This window comes from Pseudomyrmex gracilis, unplaced genomic scaffold, assembly GCF_002006095.1.
Source record: "Pseudomyrmex gracilis isolate BER0280 unplaced genomic scaffold, ASM200609v1 scaffold_11, whole genome shotgun sequence".
In the NCBI taxonomy this organism is placed as follows: Eukaryota; Metazoa; Arthropoda; class Insecta; order Hymenoptera; family Formicidae; genus Pseudomyrmex; species Pseudomyrmex gracilis.
Window position 1 is genome coordinate 519,245 of NW_018020595.1, and position 23,868 is coordinate 543,112.

Here is a 23,868-nt window from a genome sequence, read left to right on the forward strand (position 1 = left end):
GCTAAGATGTCCATAACGATGAACTAGAACTAGGGTAGCTAGAAGCCCACCACCTGTTGCCATGGCTACCGTTGGGTGAGCACACAGGGATTTGCGTCAGTTTCAAATTCAGTGTCAAGCAAGCGATGCCTTCGCGAGAGATCGATCGTCTCATTGATCAAAATTCCATGCTGATTCGGGTGCTGTGTTTGTTTCGCCATTGTGCGTCGCTTGTGCGAGAGATTAAATCCATGCATATGTAGATATTTGCATACATTGTGTGACACGCTAAACTCGCGCGTCATTTATTTTTACACGTACACGTTAACTCTAATCCTGAACTTGCGTTCTTTTTTTGACATTTTAAGCGCGAACTCTGTGAAGTTTGACGCGTTTTGATTTTTAAATGTTACAGAAATATTGCAAAATTTTTGGCACCTCTCAACAAGTCCTCTGTGTTTATGTATATTTAACAAAACCAGTTTCACACGATTTATTTTTAATAATTTTTTTAAGAAGTTTTGAAAGCCGTTTGAAACGAGAAAGAGACCCGAAGGTTCGGAATTAAGGTTAAGCGTGGAAAAAAGATCGATGCGCGCACAAGTCGCCGCTTGTGATTCGCTTTTTATCGCGACTGACTGAATAACTTTAGAATCGGTCGACTTTGAGTTAACGCCGTAAATGTTTTTCATTCTGTTTCAATTGGCCTCGTACATCTGCATATCTATCTTTGAATTCTCGAGAAAATATTGACTTCATCAAAGATTCTATTATTAAAATGAAGTTCGATATTTCTGGAGTATTCCGTATATATTTTCCGAAAGTGTAGTGAACTTTGTCGGCAAAGGTTGTGTGTGTGTGTGTGTGTGTACAGACACGGAACAACAATTCCGTCGAAGCGGTTCATGCATAAGTAATATTCGCCAGTTTTGCGCTCGCCAGTCAACAAACGCCGCTACATGACAGCTACGTGCAACAAACATTACAGCGCGATGAAATAAAGATTCTGCTGAGATCAGCATGAAATGAAGGGCTTTATTACGAGGATTATCCTCTCCGCCTCGTTACATCGGCAGTATCAGACACACCTCGCGAATTCCCATTTCGCTCGACGATCGAGCAATTGTTGAAATTACAAAAAAAAATAAAAACAAGGAACGTTGGACTTACTTTTTTTTTTTAACTTTTAACACTCCGAGAAGCTTCTGTAGCGGAGTCTCATATTTTTTGTGACAATTTTTTATTTTTGTCAATTCACTCTTTGAGATACAACGAAAAAGTTTTAGTTGAAAAACTGTATATTTGCAAACAATAGGCGGCGAGCGACGGGAGATGTTTTCAGTACATCAGTTTGTACATGGCAGAAAATAATAAACTTAAACAATAAAAATAATAAAAAGAAATATACGAATCGGAAAACACAATTGAAACACTAAACCAATAAAAAATACTAAAAATAATATGTTACAGATCTTTCCCGTCACCTGCTGCTGCTGTATACATCTTCCTATCGCTCGAAGCTATAACCGCGACCCGAAAGTCGCCTAAAAAAAGTACGCCGGGAGAACTGTAGAGGTTAATTACATAGCGCGTCACGCGCTTTTCTTCGGCTTCCGCGAACTCCCTACGACGCGAATTCCATCAGCGTGTGAATGGGTGCAATCCGCGACCCGTTTCGATGCAGAATTGCAATCAGGACACGATTGACGGCAGACACGAGTCTTGCTTGAAACAAGTTTTCCGCAGTTTTGCGGAAAAAGGAAGAAAGTGTGCGTGTTTCTACTTAAATTGTGTGAAAAAAAAACTACGACAGGAATAAGCGCGATTAAATTATCTATTAAATTAGAGAGAAGAATATGAAAATTGTATTTTTAGTCGTGATAAAAAAAAAAAATCCGCCGTTCTCTGTAATAAAAATTCAAATTTTTCTTCTAAAGGCGTGATAAAAGCACAATCGTAAGCAGGTAATAGGCTTGTGTTATTTTACTGCGAGTGAGTACGCAAAGTTTTACGAGAACATAATACGCATTGCACCCAGCAAAGCGTGCAGCACGCTGAAGGTGTGAAGGTTATGGCTATGAATAGGTTTAGTATTTACACTACTTTACGTAATGAGAAACACGTGCACGTACACACAATCAAGAACGCGATCTTCTCATTCTTATGCATTTATGCGTACGTGCATGCTACACGTGTAATTATTATTTCTGTAACGTGAGGGGACACATGAATCGTATTTGAGATTTATATCATTTTTTTAATTAAACCGTTTCATTGATAAATGTGTTATTTGATGGAAATGCGACATATTTTATGTCTCATTTTTTTTACATAATTTTTAGTTTTGATATAACACATACGTGTACTTGTATCTCACTTTCTCTCGCTTGAAATTGATAAATGAAGAAAAACTTATCGCGAACACTCGAAACAATAATCTATACTTACCAATAATAATAATAATAGACTTTATTGACTTAAACTGTTTTATAAACTTTTTTCTAGCTCATAGAGAACAAATGTTATTGTATCGATAGCGGAAGGAACTTGCTGAACTTGGTAATTGTTTTTGTTTCATCAACAATATTTTTTCTCCTATTGTATAAAATATTGTTTGTTACATAATGTTTTGCTAGTATAAAAAAATCATTTTTCGTTTTATTAACAATACGTCTTCTCGGCAAAACAAAAGGTTCGATAGGCTTAGCAAATTTTTCTTGTTGTCCACATACTGACTAATCTTGCTATTCCAGCGAAATTCTCTTTTTCCGTGCGCAGTAACGTGGATTTCTGCTCCCATCGAGCGTGAAAAATATCTTCTTTCGCTTGAGCGCACGCTTACATTTTCTGTATCGTACGTACATACTTACATGCATTCGCAAGACACATCTCAAGATGTATTGTGTGGTATTCACATCCGTTGGCAGAATTTATGCGAAAATTTAGGTGCGTTCTAGCGAATAGCGCCCCCAAACCGATTCAGCGACGGTGTGGTAATGCGCTTCTATGCGCGCCTTTTATAGGAAATTCGTGCCCCGTGTTCCGCATCCGGATGCACGTGACGCGGCTGCAATTGCATATCAATTTGTAGTAGCAATCCCAACCGGGGCCACGCCGGAACGTAACGATATCCCGAGAACAAGGTATCCATAATAATCGCGTTTGCGAAGGCAGAACGCGGATAAGATTTTTCATTACTCGTGTTTCGAGGACAAAATATATATTTGCTCATAATGCGGAACATTTGAAGGTTACGTAAATAACATTAAGAGTAAAGATTTTCACAAAAATTAATAAAAAGAATTTCTTTTCAACAACAAATTCATAATTTAAAAAATGTTTTTTACTTACAGGTGTGTTTTTATTTATTTTGTTTTAGTATTTTTAATTTTTTGTTATTTTTATTTCTTGTTATTGTGTCTGACACTGAATATTTATTAATCAGTTGTTGATGTAAAAGGTAACGTTTGTTAAATAAACAAACGGGTAATGAGATTCTTACAAAAGACATTAATTATCGAAAATTAAATGCATCGATAATTTTGAGATATTAAAATATTCACGCGCGTTTATGTCAGAGATACGTCGAACATCGCATTGCGCATTTATATAGATTGCACTTGGAGATCGCGAGAATCGATCGATTTGGTTTTTACACAGGGGTTTTGTAGAGCTATGCTTACAAAAGAGAGTTACGGCATCTTTGCAAAAAATTTTCTCGAACCGACGCCTGTAGTAGTCCTTTCCTTTTACACGAGATCCACTTGTACACGTGCATTATCGAGAACTTACAATTGATCCGCTCACAAGTGGCGCATTCTCCTAGGTTCTACTCGCGGAATAAAATGGAGACGGATAACCCAGGAAGAAAGATAAAGATATCTCGAGAGGTGGAGAGCGGCGACTATTTTTCCCGTGTTCGGGAAAGCTGCGAATAAAACGAAAAAGTTGCGATTTTTCTTTGGTAAAATAGCGTCGAATATCGCTCTTACGAGGCGACGAAAATCGCGTTGTTAACAATGCAACGTTCGCTCTCGGTTATTTAATGACATCGTTAAAAAATCTTCCCCTCTCTTCGCTCCAGACATTCGTCTTTTGACGCACCTTGTGGATTTTAAAGTCTTAAAGAAGCAATACCGAGAGAATATCCTTTTATTCGCCGAGAGCGAATCATTGTTTGTTCCACAATGTGTAAATGTCCAAAGTTTATATCAGCACGGACAGGAAAGGATCAAGCGGAGTTAAACGCGGAGGTGCCTCGCTTAATCCACCACGAGAAAGAGCGGCGGAGATGAGGCATTTCCCTATGAATATAACACGATCGCAGAAACAGAGGAGCGCGCCCGTTAACTATTCAAACGCGATTAAGAGATGCCTTCGGTAACCCCGCTTGATATATTCGACATTGTGTTGTATATCGCAAACACACAGTTGATACCATTGTGCTGTAGAAGAGAAACATCGCCGACAGCAGATTCCCTAATTCGCCGCGTATAAACTCGCTTTTAGCGAACGGCAAATATCGAAATCTTATATCTTTTTTTCCGCGGAGACGAATTTCTTCTGGTTCGCGAGTCATTTCGCAGAACTTAAATTGTCTATTTTCTCAAGCATCTCGACTGCGAAAGCGCCGCGTTGGTCGTCTTCCTCCTCGAAAACGCGGGAATTTTCATTTCTTCTTCTACCCACACGATAAACCCCCTTCCTCCATTCCCGCGCTGAGGATGCGCGCTATCAAAGTACGTCCGTTTTTTTCTCTCTCTCTCTCTCTCTCTCTCTCTCTTTTGTCGCGGTCGGAATCGATTTTGGCGCGCAAATCGAACCTGATATTACAATCTCTCTCGAACGAACGAAATAGCGCGGAAGGCAACGCATTATTCACATTGCGAAATAAAGAACATTGTGAGATTATATTATGAGGGACGCGAACACGCGTGATGCGCGCGTCTCTTCTCGAGATATTGATTTATTTACAGCGTCGGTTTGTTTCGTTTGTGTTATTTGTTTGTTTGCGCACTCTATATATTTAATTAATATCGCGCGGACGAATGACGCGTTTGCTTTCGATATGTAACGTGTATGTTACGCGTATCCGCGATCACAAATATAAAGAACAACATATTTAAAACCGAATTACACGAAGGTTTGTTTTCTCTTTGTCGTTTAGATATTTTTGTTCTTTTTCTTCCGAGTTTGTGTCGCAGCGGAAAAATGTTGATCTTATTTTATTCAAAATAAACGAATGTACTTATAATTGTACTATAAGCGCACCAGATGCGCTTATTATTATCTCTCTTTGAGTACACGCGTGTGCTTTTTGTTACCTTATTCATAATACTTCCTGCGGCTGTGTAATGAGATTCTTCCACGGGCGCCACGTGGCAAATGAAACCCGACCATAATCGTGTGTTCACAGATAATGTTTGCTCTATGTAAATTCAAGAGAGGGAAAACACAAACTCCCTCGGGGGAGCGAGAGTTTATTAGCGATGTGATACACGAAGGTTGATTTTAGCTCTTGCGCGTTGTATTTTGCTTGAATGAATTAAATATTACTTCTCGTATATTCAATATATATTATCTCTCGTCCGGTCTTTCTCAAAATTTCGAACAGAATTACGTAATAAGACCGAAATCATCTCTCTGTTTACGTCTCCCGTTTATAAACGAGGTTGTAAATTGCAGAATCATTCGGCAGTCGTTATCCTTCGTCGCCAGATTGCTGCGAATTGTTATTTTTTTGACAACGATTGTCCGTTTCCGATCAGCTTTCGTTGTATTGGGATGATGTTCCTGGAAAAAGACCAATTTCACGTAGCAAGTAATTATTCTTGATAAAAAAAGAAAAAAAACCCCAAAAAGTATGCTTTGCAATGACGTAGAGAAATGATAACTGCTACGTGGAAAACATTTTTTAATGTCAGAGAGTCTTCTTCAATTTCTGTTCTCATTTGTTTCCTTCCGCTTCGATGTTAAACTTGCCGTTATCCGACAGAATAAAAAATAAAAATAATCCTGTCCTTGTTTATTATCTTTTTATATTTTTTCGTGTGCGCGGTGTCGTGTTTGTAAGATGCGCGAATAGCTCTTGTGCGAGCTAAAAGAAATGTTTGATGGATATATGTGGTATATATGTATATATATATATATTTATTCGGTGTATTTCCGCGATATATAAAAGAGTTTGAAATATACATGAGAAATTAAGATATTGCAGTCACGTCGTTCACGTGAAAGGAAAGCCTCCTTGTCAATGCATGAACAAGGAGCGTCCGCACAACTTTGCAAAGCACACACATCTGGCAGCTTTCCAATTGGTTTGACCTATATCCATTTAAAATGACAACGAGAACCGAAAGTTCTACTTTTTGCAAAGCTGTGATTTTCTTGCGCGGATCTCTTCTACGCGCGGCTTAGATACACATGTAACATACACATCTTGTGATCGGAGCATCATTAAAAGACGTCGCGGAGAAGATGCGAGGTTTTTTTGTTACTGCTGTTACATAAATAGCCTTGATAGGTATATTTGCGCGAAGTGTTTTTTTCTTTTTCAACATTTTCATCATACGAAATTTAATTATTCACTGCAAGTTTGTGAACTGCATTAATAATGTTACAATTATCGTAATTGCATTTTGTTGCCGCGCTACTTCATCATATTAATATCGAACGCGGATCACATAGAGATTTACATAAAATATGTAATTAAACTACATTAATAAAATATACGGTAAGTATACACATATGCATGTACAGGTCGAGTACCATTTCGTTAGCAGCACGTGAAATATGTGTAGGTCTTGCTAATTAATTTTTTTTCCCAAGCTGGTCACACATGTTGGAACATTAGTTAATAACGAGAACGCGATAGCGAGTTACGTCATAAATTTAAAAAAAATAAAAAAATTATGTATGCTCATTGTCTGTTAAAAGCGTGTCACCTAATTTTGCTGTGGAATTGCACAGATCTCGCAGAGATTGTGAATTTGTTCTTTCCGATCGATTTTATCGTTTTGAGAAGGATCGCGTTTTAAATTGGCTCGGAAGCTCATACAGCGGAAAGTGGGCGAGAGAACAGAAATCCGGGATAAGCTACGTATATGTAATTTAACGTGCAGATTATTATCCGGGTCCTAAATTTTCCGTCGTTGTTATAAAACCTCTGCGCCGCAGATATCCGCGCGGAAAGTGCCGTGCCGTTAGACACACATTTCCGCGCCGCAGTTTTCTAAACATGGCACTTTTCTTCGGCGCGCTTATTGCATTCATTGCTAGAATTGCATTCCGTGCGAATATTGCGCGAGTCCTGTGCCAGGACTCCCGGCGGGGAAACTATTGGATAACGTGAGAAGCCACACAACCGCTGCCTGTCCGGGTTGGCTTTAATGTGCGCGCCTCTCTCTATAAATTCGCACAAGCGCAGTCTCGTGCAACGACGCGAAATTTTCGCAACGACGAGATATTGTGAAGAGACTGCCCCGCGGGGGAAAGACGGGAGAACTTCGCATATGCGATACCGCGCGATATTTATTGCGTATTAACGCGAGCGCGGATATGACAGCGATATGTATTCTCAAACTCATCTGAAAGCTTTCTCCGTACACGATATGACACTTTGCGTCAATGTATATATAAAGAGAGAGAGAAGCTTTAAAAAACAGATGCAAAATTTAAACACGCTGAGTCGAAACACATCGAAAAGGTCAGCTCGCGATGATGCACATTTTCGTTTACGCGAGTGAATTTTGTGCATTTTCGCTGCGGCGGATATTTTATAATAATAGCGATTGTAATAAACGTGTAATTAACGAGAAACGTTTCGTTCGCTTCGCTCCGCGATTGAGTTTCGCCGAAATTTCTAAGGAAATTGCAATTTATCGGATTTGATAATGAAACTGTGCAAAGCGATATCGATTCTCTCCGGCCGCGCGGAGTGACTACGAAAATTTCCTAGCGCGAGAAAGGACGTGTGTGTGTATGTATATTTGTGTGTGTGCGGTCTCTCGAGTACGTCAGACCGCATTGCCTTCTCGCGGAAGAATGTAATTCCACGTTATCGAAGTACGTGGAGGAATGAGCGAGTGCGGAAAGGGAGAGAGAGAGAGAGAGAGAAACGATTTACAGAGATCTATCATCGTGTTACTCGCGCTCCTTTCGAATCTCATTTAGCAATTTCCATTTATACAAAGTGATACAATTAAGAGCAACTTGGTCTCAAAAGAAAGCCGATTTCAAATTAAAGAAGGAAACGAACACAAACACAAATTGTAATGCAGCACCTACGCGTAGAAAGTGAAGTTTTAATTAATTGAGTATTGCGAACACGCGCGCACACAATACGTACAAAAACAAACTAAGTTAATTAAAAATATAAATCCATCTCTTGATTTAATAACTTATTAATATTCGAGGCTTGTGTACATACGTGCATACAGGTTGAATAAAAAAAGTCGGAACCTCAGAATATCCGGAAGGGATCGCGAGTTCTCTGAAAAAATGTCCCATATAAAAGTTGTGAGGTTTTAAGTAGCGCGTTACATGGTAGCTTGTTAAGGTCATGTAAAAATTACTTTGAAGTTTTTTTAAACTCCTTATTTTTGATTGCGTATTCTTGCAGCCGACCTCGAGAGCTTTTTAAAACACTAATAAAGTTACTTTTTATTAAGTACTTCACGAGTTACGAGCTCAGCCGCCGTCGCATTTTATTGCAGCACGCGGAGATGCCATACCGTATTGGCTCGCGCGCGTGTCTACGCGTGTATTACGCGTCCAAGTACCGTAACTTGAATCTCATATACATGTACACATCTATTGCACATATTCGAACTTGCGATAAACAATATCTTGTTTCTCTGCGCAATTGATTCGCAGGCAAACGTTAATTACAGTGCAGTGAATAATTTCCTCATCGCAGGTATATGTACTCCGTCGCTGAAACGTGATTATTATCGAGTAGATGTCATTTAATTAAAATGCGATGAGCTCCGATGTGTTTCGCTTAATCATCTTAATAAACTTATAACTCGTTTTGCGTAACTGAATATGACATTTACAAAATATATTATTTAAATGTCAGATATTAACAACATCTATCAAATTAGTTGAATGCGTTGTGAGTTTGTGCATCTCTTTCCGCCTCGTCCGATTGCTTCCCTTATTGATTGGCTCGTTAAGTGCACCATGAACACATCCTGCGCGCTGCATGTATACCGCAGCGACACAATGCAGAAGATATTGTTTTTTGCGCGAATAAACTAAATATGAGCGCGGCATGCGTGTAATTTAACGATCCACGCGTTATTTCTGATTTGGCTTAATTAAGTGTACTCTTAATTATCAATCGCGAGCGTGCACACCGTGTGCCAACTAGCGAAATGACTCGTTGCAGCAATAACAATCCACTCTGTGACGTCAACACGAAATTGCAACCAAGAAAACACTTAATTAAACTTTTTTTCAAACTACATTGTACTTGGTAAAAACTCATTTTATGATATTTTTTTAATTTTAATTACGATCTCAATGACCGTTGTCGAAATATAGCGACGAGATTTTGCAAAACCGCAATTGTAAAACCCCAAATTAACGCGCAATATCATCGAAGGGTTTAACGACAAGATGTAAATTATCTTAAACTACAAGAGTACAATAAATTCCGTTCCGGGATTACGCTAATAACCGCTCGATTGTTTCATTGCTGATAACACCATTATCGTTTCATGGGCCATTATTCTGTAAACCGTGACATCTTAGTTGCCCGGTTTTCGCAGCTGCAACCAGATATAATCCGGTAACATCCGGTAAATATCCTAGGAATTGCGATCTACCTGTTGCAACGGGTTTCGTAAATCTACGATCTGAAAATGGAAAACACCAGCTGGCTTAGGCCGTTTCGTCGCGTTTTTTTTCCTCATAAAAATGTCGCGTCGGCTATCGAAATGCATTTTCTCCGTTCTCTTACCTTTGACGCGTTAGTTCAACAACATTGATTTATCTGTTCGTTCTGCATGCGCACAAAATATATATATTTGCCGTTGTAATATCTCCATATTAAGTGGATATCGGGATAAGCTCATGCCGATAAATTGTATAACCAAGAGCACATTTTGACTAATTGCTATTTATCCACAATGCGTATTATTCCTATCTCGTTAAATTATACACAACTTGTAAATACATCATAGATATTTTCTCTCTCTCTCTCTCCCTCTCTCTTTCTCTCTCTCTCTCTCTATCAATTAAATTAGAAAAGTAATTGATATAACTGTGTAATTAAACTTATGAGTGTTTTTTGCTGTTTAAACTAAAGTTCTACTTGTATCGACTTATCGTCAAAGTTTTTTTTTTTATGAAAATTTATATTTCAGACAGATGTTTAAAATACCGTTCTAGGGCAAAACCTAAGAAATAACGTAGGTGTTAACAACAACTTGTGCAAGTAACGTCGCGTGGCAACGGAGATCTTCGCGTTCGCATATTTATTGCGCCTTCCAGACACTTTCTGGCAAATGCAGTAATTTCTTGGAACGTTAAGCGCAGTTTCACGGAGTTATTCATCATCCAGCGGATGGTTCCCTGGCGGACGTGATTGTGTAATCTCTGGTTTATATCTCTCTCTGTTCCGTGAGTAATAGTATAATGCGCATCAATGAAGATGCAAAATCTGCGTGATAATGCGAATAACGCGAACGACAGATAAGATTGTTTAATTTTCGAACGATGACTCGGATCTGAAAATATTGATTCGAATAATATTCCAACTGTTCGCGAAATTTGGAGAAACATCGACGCGCTCGTGAGTTTATGCAAAATCATGTTACGATATATGTTTAATACATGTAAAACACAATTTGTCAAGAATGACGTGGTAAATAAAATCGAATTACGTCTGAAATGGCTGCAATTATACGGACGGCTTGTAAAATCACTAAAGATCGCTCTTGTCTTTGTCGTGGTGTGGTAGAGACCCCGCCAAGCGTCAGATGTGACAGACAGTTAACAGGATGACCGTATTTCCTGCTCGAGAGGAGATCGATCGAGGCGAGAATCGAAATTGCGATGGCCTGGAGAATAATCGAGGACGAAGACTTTAATGGTTGAACCACGTAATGGCGGTGAGCCGGCCAATATTGAGTTATGCTAGACCGGGATTGGCACCGAATACTAGATCAAGCGACATTAGCGCATTTAGCCACTGCGGACAAGTAACTATTATATTGGCGTCGCCGCCGAGAGTTGTGACATATTCTGCGCCTACAATTTTCGAAGCATTTGCATTGCGCAAATCAGCACGCGCTTGAACCTTCTCGCAACGGAAATGACAAAACTTGCCTCGCGACGTTGAGAACACACGTAAACGCTTATATTGTTCGCATTACATTACAACGAAACGTTCTCTCTTTCATTACCAACATCTTGTCGATTGCAGACAAAGACTCCGATCGATGAAGATAACGAGAGAGGACTTAAGATGTGCGCTTTAGATTTTTCAGAAAATTGAATTCTTTCTTGAGATCTACAAAAACAACGTCATCAAGATTTAAGTTTACGCGGAGCACATAATTACATCCTATAATTTTGACAACGGCCTAATTAGCGCGCACAAGCTTGAGTCTCTGTTGTGTAATTAACACACAGTAAACCCGTAAATTAGAGCCCTTGCAAATTACACACCGTAAATTAAATTATAGCGATCCTCATCTCCACATCTCTAATGCAAATGTAACGTCGCGCAACATTTAGCTAATATGCTTGCTTTAAGAGTGTATATTTATTTCATAAAGTATAATAGACGTATAATATACTCGTGTCATATAAACAATTATCTTTTTACGGGTTGCATAATTTTGATTTCTTTAATTATATTTTTATGTCATATGTGTGCGTGTGAATTTGGAAAAAATTAGTATAATATTTTTATATAATATTGCGCACACACACTCATATATAATCATATAGCATAAAGCATTAAGTTGCCTGAAATATATCACGATGTAAAAGTAAAAAATATATTCAAAACGTGAAACTTGAACAGCATACTCGAGAGATGTGAATATCTGAATCTGTCTACTACAAGAAGTTTCCAACAAGTTTTGAGCTTCTCGATTACCGTAATCTATTTTTGTAACTTTATTCGGTCGAAACAGCGTGAGGGGTCCATGTAAAAGGGATCGATTCGAGAGTAAAGTAATATCTCGACGACCTTCTTCTCGTTAATACGGACATCGATTAAAAATAAAATCCTCAGACATGTTATGTGGAAAACCGAACTTCTTTGTAATCAGTTTTAGTAAAATTTTGACGAATTTTTACATCTTTTGCAAATAAACAGCGCAACATCTTTGTCATATAATGACAGAAATAATTTTTTTCTTCTTATAGAGAATTTATTAAGTTTGAATATTAAATTTTAAATATTACCTTGAATATTACAAAAATAATAAAAAAATATTGCATGATAAAAATGTTATTTATATTTTCTTCAAATTAGCTTCTCCTGTTATTATTATTTTGATACAAAAGGAGAAATAAAACTATACCTTTTCTAAGAGTTAATATACATTTTTCCAATATCGGATGAAAGGCATCCACACTGGTTCGGACAAACCGGCAGGCGTATCGCAAGATCGTCACGTCGGGATTTTCTCAACCGCGAAATTAAGCACAGAAAATGCTACGGGTCTCTCTCTTTCTCTCTCTCCCTTTTTTTCTTCCTCATTTACTCAAACCACATTCTTCAACTCTACACATCCACATGTAAACAGCGTAAACCGAGAGGATGTTTAAATTTTCACACAGCGCCGCCCTTTCGTAGTCCTCGCCAGTTGACCTGCGAGAAAATTTATGTACCGAAGGAACACTCCCGTGGAAGTTCCTTTTCGCTCTTTCCTTCGTGCATCCGCGATGTGCTTTTACCTTCTTTTCATATACCAGCTCCGTTTTATCATCGCATTTTATCATATTTTCTACACGAGGCATGCTGAAAGGCGAAAAAGTATTTTTAAAATATTCATGATACGTACATACATATACACTTCGCCGGATATGTTTCAATCTTCCGTAATATTACGCGCAACGCATCGATCTATAATGAGAGAACTTTTTTATTGACTGTTCAACGAAACAAAAAAAACGATTCCTTCTAATTAATGCTGATCAACGAATTTTTCTTACTTCATTAAAATGAATCTCTCTTCATCGTCATTCTTTTGTCATTGAACAATGAAGATTCAAAGGTAACAGCTTCTATTTTTCTGTAAAATTCAGAGACGCGTATAGATAAGATATCCACAAAAAAATTTTGATCACATTATTGCCCTCTTGATATTAGGTACAACTTTTGTAATTATATTATTTTTCATATCTCTAAAACTAGCGGAGATATTCCAGGTGGAAAGTTAGTGTCCCACTTCGTACGTGTCCTACAACTAACAATAAGATTATTATTAACAAACGAGAACTCGTTCCAAATGGCAAAGATTGCGCGTCGCTACGACGGAGAAAAATTGGTTGGCGACGAACAAGAGAATAGCGCTCGGTTCTCGAAGTTCTCACGTTATCTATGAAATGAATGTTTTTAATTCCGAACTAGCACAACACAGGCGCGCGCTACGCGCACGCTATTATTGCTTTTATTTTAACGTGTAGTGTCAGTGAACTTAACCTGTCACCGCAATGACAGCTAATATATACGTCTTAAAAACAATATAATACACATGATATATATATGAGAGATGTAAATAACGCATAAAACTCAAACGCGCACTTTGCGGTACACATGGATTTTTTTATGAGAGATTCGAATTCGGCGCGTAGAAAGTCTATTATAAAAAATCAATTTTTCCGCATTAAAGCGACAGACGGAAAGCGTTTAAATTTGCAGACCGGAGTTATTGGTTTACGCTGTAGTATTGTGTCGAAATGAATTTTTATTTCTTTCTCGCATCGGGAATCGATTTTGCTCTCCGGAAAATCTGGATGATCCGCAATCTGGTGGAAACAGAACTGATTTTGTTCCAGATTGAATTTTGTAATACGAATGACGAATGAGGACAGAGCGTACACGCGTTGACGAACAGTCGAAGCAATGTGGGAGAGCTTCACCGAGCTTCGAGCTGCTTCGAAGCAAAGCTTTGTGCACTTCCAATTCCCCGAAGGAAGAACTGTTCAATCTATTAAGCTTAAATGGAATTGTCAAAGATTGCCCGGATGTACTGCGCGTCTGATACGAGCTGTTCAATCGAAGTGATATGTACGCGGTGTGTGCGGTTATAACGTCTCACGTGACAAATCCCGCTTAACAAAGCGATATATTTTTCTGGACGCGATCCCCAACGCGAGATAATCTTATTTTCTTCTTGAATTTTTGACGATCTCATTCTTCTCTTTAACGAGCCGCTTCATAATGCACATATTCATCTTGGAAAACAGAAGAGAAAAACGCGCGCGTTTATTATTTACTTTACATTTACCCTGTTTAATACGCGATGCTTAAAGAAAGTCGTGCAAAGTTGGAAAAGACGTTCCGAACACTTTCGAGCTTGTTAATTTCGAGATAAATTATTCCCGTGCGCAAGTTTTGCAAGAAGACGGGGGGAATGATAATGGACGCTCTTATTTCCCAGAGGGGTTCTTTCTTGAACAACACCGATCGGCAAAGACGGTTTTGCGCGATCACGCCGAGCTATGTATCCCGCGGGCCGAAGTGCGCTTCGCGTTTCGAGGCGGACTAATTTATGCGCGGGAGCAGCTTCGGCGAAACCCGTTACCGTGTACGGCGTAACTTACAACATGCGACGAGACGTATCTGCGATGTAAATCGTGCCGTAGGTAACAACACACACACACACACACATACACATACGTGCGCGGTATCTCTTTGTTGTCGTCGAGACAGGTCTCTTGAAAATTATAGGCCTGTCTCTTCCTGGCTCTCTATCCACTCTATAGTCAGGACCCACCCCTTCTCTCTCTCTCTCTCTCTCTGTCTCTCTCGCGAAAACCGCCACGATCGTGGAAGATTTGTTGCAAGTAACGTCTTCCTGACTTTCTCGGTCGCGCGCAAGAGACGGAAAGTTTGGTCCCGGGACTCTTGCCGCGCGAGTCGACTTCGTCTCGCAAAGCACGTATATAAAGGAGTTTAAAGCCTGATTTATTGTGACGACCGGCGCTACTGAGGGCACGCCGAAATGCAAGCAGACAGGCCAATGTGCCGCGCGACAAGGGTACAGAGATGTGATCTATTATAGGCACTAAGTCTATTTCGGATTATCTGACACGAGGACGCATGCCTGTGTAATGCGTTGACGTCACGAGAACCGTCGGGATAATGTAATGCGATATACGTCGCCACCGGAGCACGTCATCCGGAATCGCGCAAAGTAATCCTCCTGCAAGAAGGATGCATTTGCCATTCTATCTAACGTCGTCTCGGCGAATATTTCTATTTACCTGACTTTTTTTTAACAGGAGATATTTTATAAATTACTTTATATATAATATCTATCTATATATATACGCGTACAAAACCGGTTTAATTAAGAATAGAAATTTAAAAAAATTTTCTAATTATATTATATAACAAACATTAATGAGATTCAGATTCGTACAAGAAAAAGTTTCATGTCGAACAAATTCGTCAAATCTGCTTTGCGCAAAGTTAGCAGAGAAACTCTGATTTGTTTGCAAGTATCTCTTGATTTGGTGGTTTTTCTCTTATTTTATTTTAGTGAAGTTTCTCTCTCTCTTGGTTTATTTCAACATACAAGATCCTGGTGAAACCCTTAGTATCAAAGAGGATCGAAAGAACGGGAACGAAAATTGGAAGAAAAGAAAAGTGGCCAATCAAGATTGTCGTAAAAAAACCTAGAGAGAGAGAGAGAAAGAAAACGTGGAGGGATGGTTGCCCTAGCGGAGAAAAGTTGAGTTTTGTACACTTCGGTCTATAACGAGCAGAAGAAGTTGTTCCAGATCAGAAAACTCCAAGAGTTGTTTGATTAACAAATTGGTGAAAGTGGATCGATACATTTAGACGCGGAATAATTGTGGAAATTTAGTTGCGTGTCACGTTTTTTTACAATACAAGTCTTATTTTCGTCAAGTGTTATTTATCGATGTGATGAAAACCAATATGTTATCTGTATATTTTGTATGTCAGAGTATCAAACAAATAATAACGTTTCTAAAAACAATTGTATTCTAATTCCACCACGTGTGTTTTATTTTGCATTATCTGCTTATTATTATCTGTTTGTGTGGAGAAAATATTCTAAAAAACGATTTCGCATATATTCACGTAATACATGTATGTATTTTTTGACACACATGAGAGTTCTTCATTTCGCCACATCCCGGCCATATTTTTTCCTGCCCTTGAATTCTACATACGTGAGCACAGACAACTTGGTTCAATCGGAGATAAAATAAATGTATGAAAAGAGAGAGAGAGAGAGATAAAACATAAAAGAAGAAAAGAGTAAAAAGAAAAATTGTAATCGGCAAGGGAACTCGATAAGCTTTTCTTTGGGGGAAGAAGTGAATAGGTCATCGGTTACGCGAACGTATGAGTTTGGAATTCTCTTGCAGAAAGAGAAGATTTTCTCAATATATATATAAATATTTTACGCGTATCTTCCACACGCATTAGATTTATGTTTACTGTGTACGCACACTTCGCATACAAAATTTTATCTTTTTCGCGCGGGGACAATGTTACGTGTATGTATAAGTAATATTTCTTGCTTCCATTTTCGTATTACCTTTCCCGGATAATCCAACCAAAGGATTTCGGAAAGATATGCTCTATTTATCTTCATATTTTATCGAGTTACACGTAGAACTATTCTCCGTAATGCGGCAAGGATATAAAGAGAAGACAACAAAGAAAACAAAAAAAAAAAGACGTCCCAGACAAGGTCGTACAAAACTCAGAGAGATATAAACATCAATCCTGGGTGGTTTTCTTATATATGCAAAGATACACACACACACACAAATCCATTTCCGCTTTTAAGAAGCTATCACGCGATGAATAATACTTTTAGGGTAAGAAGCGCGCACAGACTTTGTGGAAACATTTCTCCGTCTTTCGGACTTCTTCTACGAAGATTTCCGAACTCGCGAAAACCGAAACTCAATCCTGTGAGCAACGAAGAAGCTTATTTCTCTCTCTCTCATTTTGCATTTCTTTTTTTTTCTCTCTCTCTCTCTCTCTCATTCGCGATATCGCGAAGAGTTATGGCGATGTCGGTTGCCCCGACCGTCTACTTGGTAATAACGCGAAATTGATCACGGTTTTATCAACTTCGAGCCGATCGCGCCATCGACAAGTTTTATTAACGACGTTACAGATGCGCGGCGAACGTTTTTTCGCGTTTGTTAAACAAATATAATGTTTTGCAAAATACGCACAGACCCGATTGCGTGGGTAATTATTTCAAATAATCCTATATTAAAAAAGGCATTTGGACCGAGACGTGCGCGTTTGGAGTCGAATATATCGCACCTATTGTTGCCTCTTTTCCGCGTTGCTGATTGGTTGGTTGGTTGATCGAGTCGAATCGAATCGGTAAGATCGAGAGAGTAAATAATAAAAGCGATTTTGAGACAATCTTTTCGTCGTATATGTAGAGAAAATTAAAAACGTAACTAAAGTCACGTGACAGGAAAGAATAGAAAAACAACACGTAAAAATAACGTGACTGTAATTTATATTATATATAACATTAAATAATACATATTATACATATAATTTATTATATATTTATAATATTATACTTTATATTGTATTATATGTATTATATACATACTACAGAGTAATGTCACTGACCTCGGCCGCGCGGCCTTGGCGGGGTCACTGACCTCGGCCGCGCGGCCTTGGCGGGGTCACTGACCCGGCCGCGCGGCCTTGGCGGGGCACTGACCTCGGTCGCGCGACCGCGGCGGTATACTGACTTCGGTCACGTGATTACGGTATATATATATATATGCGTATGTGTGTGTATTATATATAGATATAGAATATTACAGATAATATATATAATATAAGACGTATATACTATCTGTCATCGCGGTGACAGGTTGTGTTCACTGACAACACGTTAAATAAAAATAACAATAGCGTGCGCGTAGCGCGCGCCTGTGTTGTGCTAGTTGTCACAAAAAGAGTCAATTCTCGATGGAAAAATAAGACTCTTCGTGTTATTGGCTTGGTAGCCAGTCGAGTGAAACGGCGTTGATGTCATTTTCTTTTTTTATTTACTTTTCGCTTTTCTATCGCGGAAACGAGAGATCCGGATTTTCCCCGGGAGTTTTTCGTCTCAGCAAATTTCTCAGAAAATTATTATACGATATTCACCGACCCTCGCGTCTTTATACATCCTCGCAAATCCTCGATCATCGTTTTCTTGCAGTCGAGCGGAACTCGCATGTGCATACGAAGCACATGGCGCTTCAAAGTTCCACGCTTCAAGGGATTTTCGAAGAGAGAGAAAGAGAGAGATCTTTGCTCAAGCGGGACAAGTAACTTTACGAGCGATCTGGTAGCCATTTTATCACCCGACCACCCTTAACATCGGTCGGGTGTGTTTGCGCACTTGCTCGTGAGGGCTGTAAAGCGCACAATGCACCCCGACGTAAATTTCCGCAATTGGCGGCCTCGTTAATTGTCGGCGTGCCGCAATCAGTTCTCAGAATCCTACTTAAGACAAAGATCAAGGCAATTGCGGCCTCGAGAAGATCGCGTTTACATCGAAAATTCCCTATATGCTACTAATCTCGCCTGAACGTGATCAGCCGGCCACGTCGGATTTATAGGCGGTCATTACGCGGTAGTCCGCGTTAAATCCAGAAAAATGAACTCATTAACTCTTGATTCCACGATTCGATCCGATCTCAAACGAACGAGAGGCCGTACGCAATTGATTTGACGCTGTTAGTTAGAAAACTAGTTACACAGTTGCGATTATCCTGCTGAAAGCTTGCGAAAGAAGATGGGAAACAAAAATTATCGCCATTTACATTCGCTGGAAAAAAACGTATAAATATATATCTCGCGCCCCAAAAAATTGCATTTTCCGCTGGTTCTTTCTCATCCCCCGCGTCCTTTCTTATATACGCAATACGTTCCGTGTGCACGCCACTCGGAACTTCCGCAATTTCGCGCATGAAACTAACGCATGTGTCTCTTCTTTGCCTGTTTCAGATACTAACACAACCGCGACTCACAGCACACTAACCAACTACGACTACTTTTGCGAGAGACCAGGGCGTTATGATCTCGTCCGGGATCTCGCGCGTCAACGCTCTAAGCATTGAATGAGAAAAGATTTTATTGTGTGTGCCTTGCGCAATAAAGATCCAGTTTTTGTGGGAATGAATAAGCCGCATGTATGATTTAATGTACATATTGCCGAGCTACTAAATAAATCGTGGGTCACCATACTACGGTCCACGGATATCGTGGGTATTGTTCTGAATCTTTTACTTCTGAAGAGAATAGGCGACGTGTTCACACGCGTGTCAGGGTGAGCATTCAAGTACATAATTCTCGCACGAAATCTTTCTCTGTGTTTTTTATATTTATTTTCAAACCTTTTCTCTCATAGAAAAGACATATGTGTGTATGTAGAAAAAATACGACAAAATAAAACAACTGTCCCAATAATCGGACGTGTCTCAACGTCTAGACACATTGATTAGAAAAATAATTATTAGATGTGTAAATTATAAACATAACTCAATGGTTTAAGTATTATTTAAGATATGTTTTTTAAATATTAGTTCTTAACTTTACACAAAATGTAAAATAGCAGATTATTTATTTAACAAATATTTGATCGATATGTGTCCGATCATTGGAACAGTTGCCTTAAATATCCGAAAAAATATCAAATAGGGAAGGATGCTTTGTCCATGAGAATTGTGTAAGAATATTGTGTATATCGAAGTATAAAATTCTCACGGGCGAAAAGATGTTTCCGCTCGAGATCGCGGCTCTTGCAAATTGTCGGCCATTTGGCGTGACTTCGAGGGGTGCAGGTGTATCCGGTCGGAAAGTCCGCTTTTAGCGGCAACGGACGGGAAAGCGCGGGAAAGGCGCAAGAAAATTCGCCGACAACGCGCGTTTGTATGCGGGACGCAAGAGAAATCGATGCGGTGGCAGAGGTGCCGCGGCAAAACATACAAAAACATCTCATCTGTATACACCATTCAATTCTTTTGTAAAGATCGCCGGTGCAGTATAGCTCGCGATGTTTGTATCCGCCTTTATGGGGGCGGATATAAACTCTCTCGACGCAGTTGTACTTCAACGATAAGTACGTAATGCATTTACGTACTTAGCTGATGCGGTTGCGCGCGTAATATCGAAATAAACTTTCGACGAATTGTAACAAAGTTCGTGTGCAAAATTACAACTTGCGTGGTTAGAACGAAGTAAATCGTGACAACAACAAGCGGGACGCAAAAGAGAATAACGATAATTGAAGACGCGAGGGAGAGTTGGAAGTTACGTATGTAAAGCGACGGGATATAGAGTATGAGAAAAGTCTCCCAGGATGACAATCCCCGCGAAATGGCTTTGCAGAGTACTCCGAGAAAGCCTGTGGCGACTCCGAAGGCGCACACGAGCGGGGCCCTCGTCGAAAAGAAGGGGCTCCGCGGAGGAAAGGCCGCGCAAACGTATCTCTGGGTTCGTCGTGGTGTTGTCCGCCGGGAGTGGCGGTGGCAGTGGTGACGGGGGAGGTTGCAGACGCCGTGATTTGGAACGTCGAACTGGTGGCGGTCAGGGTGCTCCCTGCCTTGCCACCATCAGTTCTTCTGTCGCAGGAAGCGCAGGGGGTTATGGCCCCGTGGTGGGGCTCCCCTCCTATAAGAAGAGACAAGGTATTTTTTTCCGTCGCGATTGAAAAGATACGAGAATATGAATGAAAGAATTTTGCAATAAAGTGTTTTTTGAACTCCGTAAATAAGTGATTTTTGTTAATTTATTTATAAAGTAGTTTAAATTTTAATAGCGAGATTTAACGATTTGAAAAATTTAACATCTTGTGAAACAAGTGAAAGAATATAGTAGAGTAATAATTTACAATAATGTTATCGCAAACAACAAGCAATTTTGGTATACATCAAGTTGTATTAAACTCATTTTAATTTATTACGTAAGAATTCTCTCTCCAATTTCCCAATTAATTATCCACGCGCAGAATGTGACGTCCACTCGCGTTATACATTATTTATGGCAAACGGTTCTCTTGCGGACATCTATATTTCATGTCGCAACCACTTCCCTTCGTTATATTACGTAGGTTATTATAAAGTTTTCAAGAGTGCAATGTAGTCGTAAATGCAATTAAAAATTGAGAGGGACAATTAAGTTTGTGGATTTTTCTTTTTTCGAACTGAAAGTTATCGTATTTTTGTGTTGCACAGTAGAACGCGTGTTTCGAGCAAACGAACACTCGAACGTGTCCAAAAAAATCACTGTTTATTCGACCAAGTGAGAATTCGGTTGCGATAACATTGTTTGTAACATTAAAATTGAGTTTGCTCGCGTCCTACTGTTTCGCGAAAACTCGCTGAGATTTTGTTTATAAAAAATAAAAAAAGAAAAAGAAAAAAAAAGAAAAACTATCCACGGCTCGCTAAATCGAATCATCGAAACCTGATTACGTGCTTACGTCTTCGAAGGCAGCGGTACTGTTTGGAGCCGCGGAAGTCGCGGACGCGGCAGAGGTCGCGGGGGCGGCGCGAGCCCCTTCGGTTCCGGCGTCGCCCCCGCGAATTGCACACCGCAAGGCGTTGCACCTGAGGTCGTGAACATACTCGCCGAGAGGAATCAGGCTGGCGCCCTGACGGGTGTGGGACGACCGCCGCCGGCGACGCTGGATATCGATGGCACGAGCGATGAGGAACAGGCAACCTCCAGCAGGAGACCGCCGAGGCCTCTCTACAAGAGATTTATCAGCTACATGAGGGAAGCTTGGACCGGCGTCAAATTTGCCTTAGGTATATTTATTGTCAGATTTATCAGTGTGAAGCCATTAAGTTATCGTCGCACGGATGTGTGTAGATACGTATCTAGGATTCTAAGTCCTGGTACGTTACTTTCGCGGAGAGAAAGGGTTACGAAATAATTAAACTTGTTCCAAGAAAAATACGTGAAGTTAGAACTGACTTTTTCAGTTCAGATTAATCTATCTTTACACTTTGGCTTTGTGAAAAAGTTTCAGACATCCTGTACGTGTGTGCGAAAATGCAAGCGTGGAAAGCAATCTCTCTAGTTTTTTGTTACTCGAGAATCAAGGATCCGTACGGGAATCGCACACAATTTAGAATTTTGTACCGTACGGGAATAACATTTCATATTTTACCAGACCGTTGTATCGGAAGACGAACGAACTGGTATATCGACTAGAATACCAGCGTCACTGTAGCTTGCGCATAGGATACGTTTTCTATCGGAAGGACAAAATGACTGGCTTCTTCGGGAAAACGCGAAAGCCTTCGGGAGTTTTCCCTGACGTTTTAACCAACGCTCCGCACGCTACTCACATGTCTTGCTCGGGCCTCATCTATGTTGCATGATATTTCTTGGTTCTTTCGTACCGAGAAACACGCGCTCGCTTTCTACGTGCAAAGTTCATCGTCGCATTGCTTTTTCCCACGGACCTTTTTCACACAAACTCGTCAATAAATCGGTGCGAAATTAGGAGCCTGCCGGTGACCCGTTCATTCAACTTTTATCGATACAAGTTGTAACATATATGTTTTCGCGTTATCGACACAGGCGTAACTCTCAGTGATTTTATCGTTAAATATTGCTTGGATACGTTTAAGAGAATTTTGTATGCGAACTCTTCGAATCCGATGAATAGCCTCACCCTTCCGACACAACAACAAGTTGCAATTTATTTGCAACGCATGCATAATGCAAATATAAAAAGCTCCGGAAACAAATATAAAAAAACAACTTGCGATGCATAATGCATCGGAAAATTTTCGCAATCCCTACGGAATAATGTTGCGTATAATCGCTTGATGTGCGCATAAAATAACAAATTGATTATGTAGATAATTACCCGCATTACGCTGAGAGATTTCGACATGTGTGTGAGAGAAAACAACAACTTTTTTATAGATAGATAAATTTCGGTTACGATGTTACCAGATGTTGGGGTATATAAAAATATTGACTTGTTAAACTTGTCAACTTTACTCTTCTTAACTTTTGAATAATAGTGAGCTCAAATGACAAACGCTTTAATCTTTCACTTACCAACCTCATCTAGAACTATATTTGACAAATATACAAAATTAAAACTTTTGAGAGTATAAAAATTTCACAAAGTTAAATTTCCTAAGAAATAAATTATTAAAACAACTAATATTTGATGAGAATTAATTTTAGAAAGTATATTATTAAAAAAAACAAACAAAGTTATCATAGCGTAAAGATAGAACGTGACAGAAACTTTCTCTTTCACGTTCTTTATAATTGTGATTAAAGAAAGAAAACATTTGAAAAGCGATGAATATTTATTTTTAGAAATGCGAAACAAAAAAGGATTAGACCGGGAACGTGAGAAATTTCACTTCAATCTCGTTAAATATTTACACTTATTGCCCGGCACAGTCAATGCTGTTATTTGTATACCTCATAGTCGCTGAAGTCGTCCTTTTATCACGCAACACTCCGGAGACGCGATACCCACGCAAAATCCCGAGAGGCGGAATGAGGGGTCGCCCGACTTCATGAAAATTCATACAGGTACAGGTGCGGTTTCATCCGCAAATTACATTTTCGCTGACAAATTTATGGGGGAAATATCTGGAACCGACATCGCGTCATCCGTCTAACGATATCAGCGTGCGAAGGTCGGGCATAAC

General features: G+C 39.5%; 1 protein-coding gene and 1 long non-coding RNA gene across 3 annotated transcripts in view; both read left to right on the forward strand.

Moving 5' to 3' along the window:
- The window catches only part of LOC109863284, a 51,508-nt gene extending 30,649 nt beyond the window's left edge, over nucleotides 1–20,859 (forward strand). The window contains exons 2-3 of the long non-coding RNA XR_002251313.1: nucleotides 19,184–19,505; nucleotides 20,567–20,859. This is a non-coding gene — a long non-coding RNA (uncharacterized LOC109863284). The remainder of the gene's footprint in view (nucleotides 1–19,183; nucleotides 19,506–20,566) is intronic.
- LOC109863273 (Kv channel-interacting protein 1) overlaps nucleotides 1–23,868 on the forward strand; it is a 146,039-nt gene that overhangs the window by 95,832 nt on the left and 26,339 nt on the right. The window lies entirely within an intron of this gene.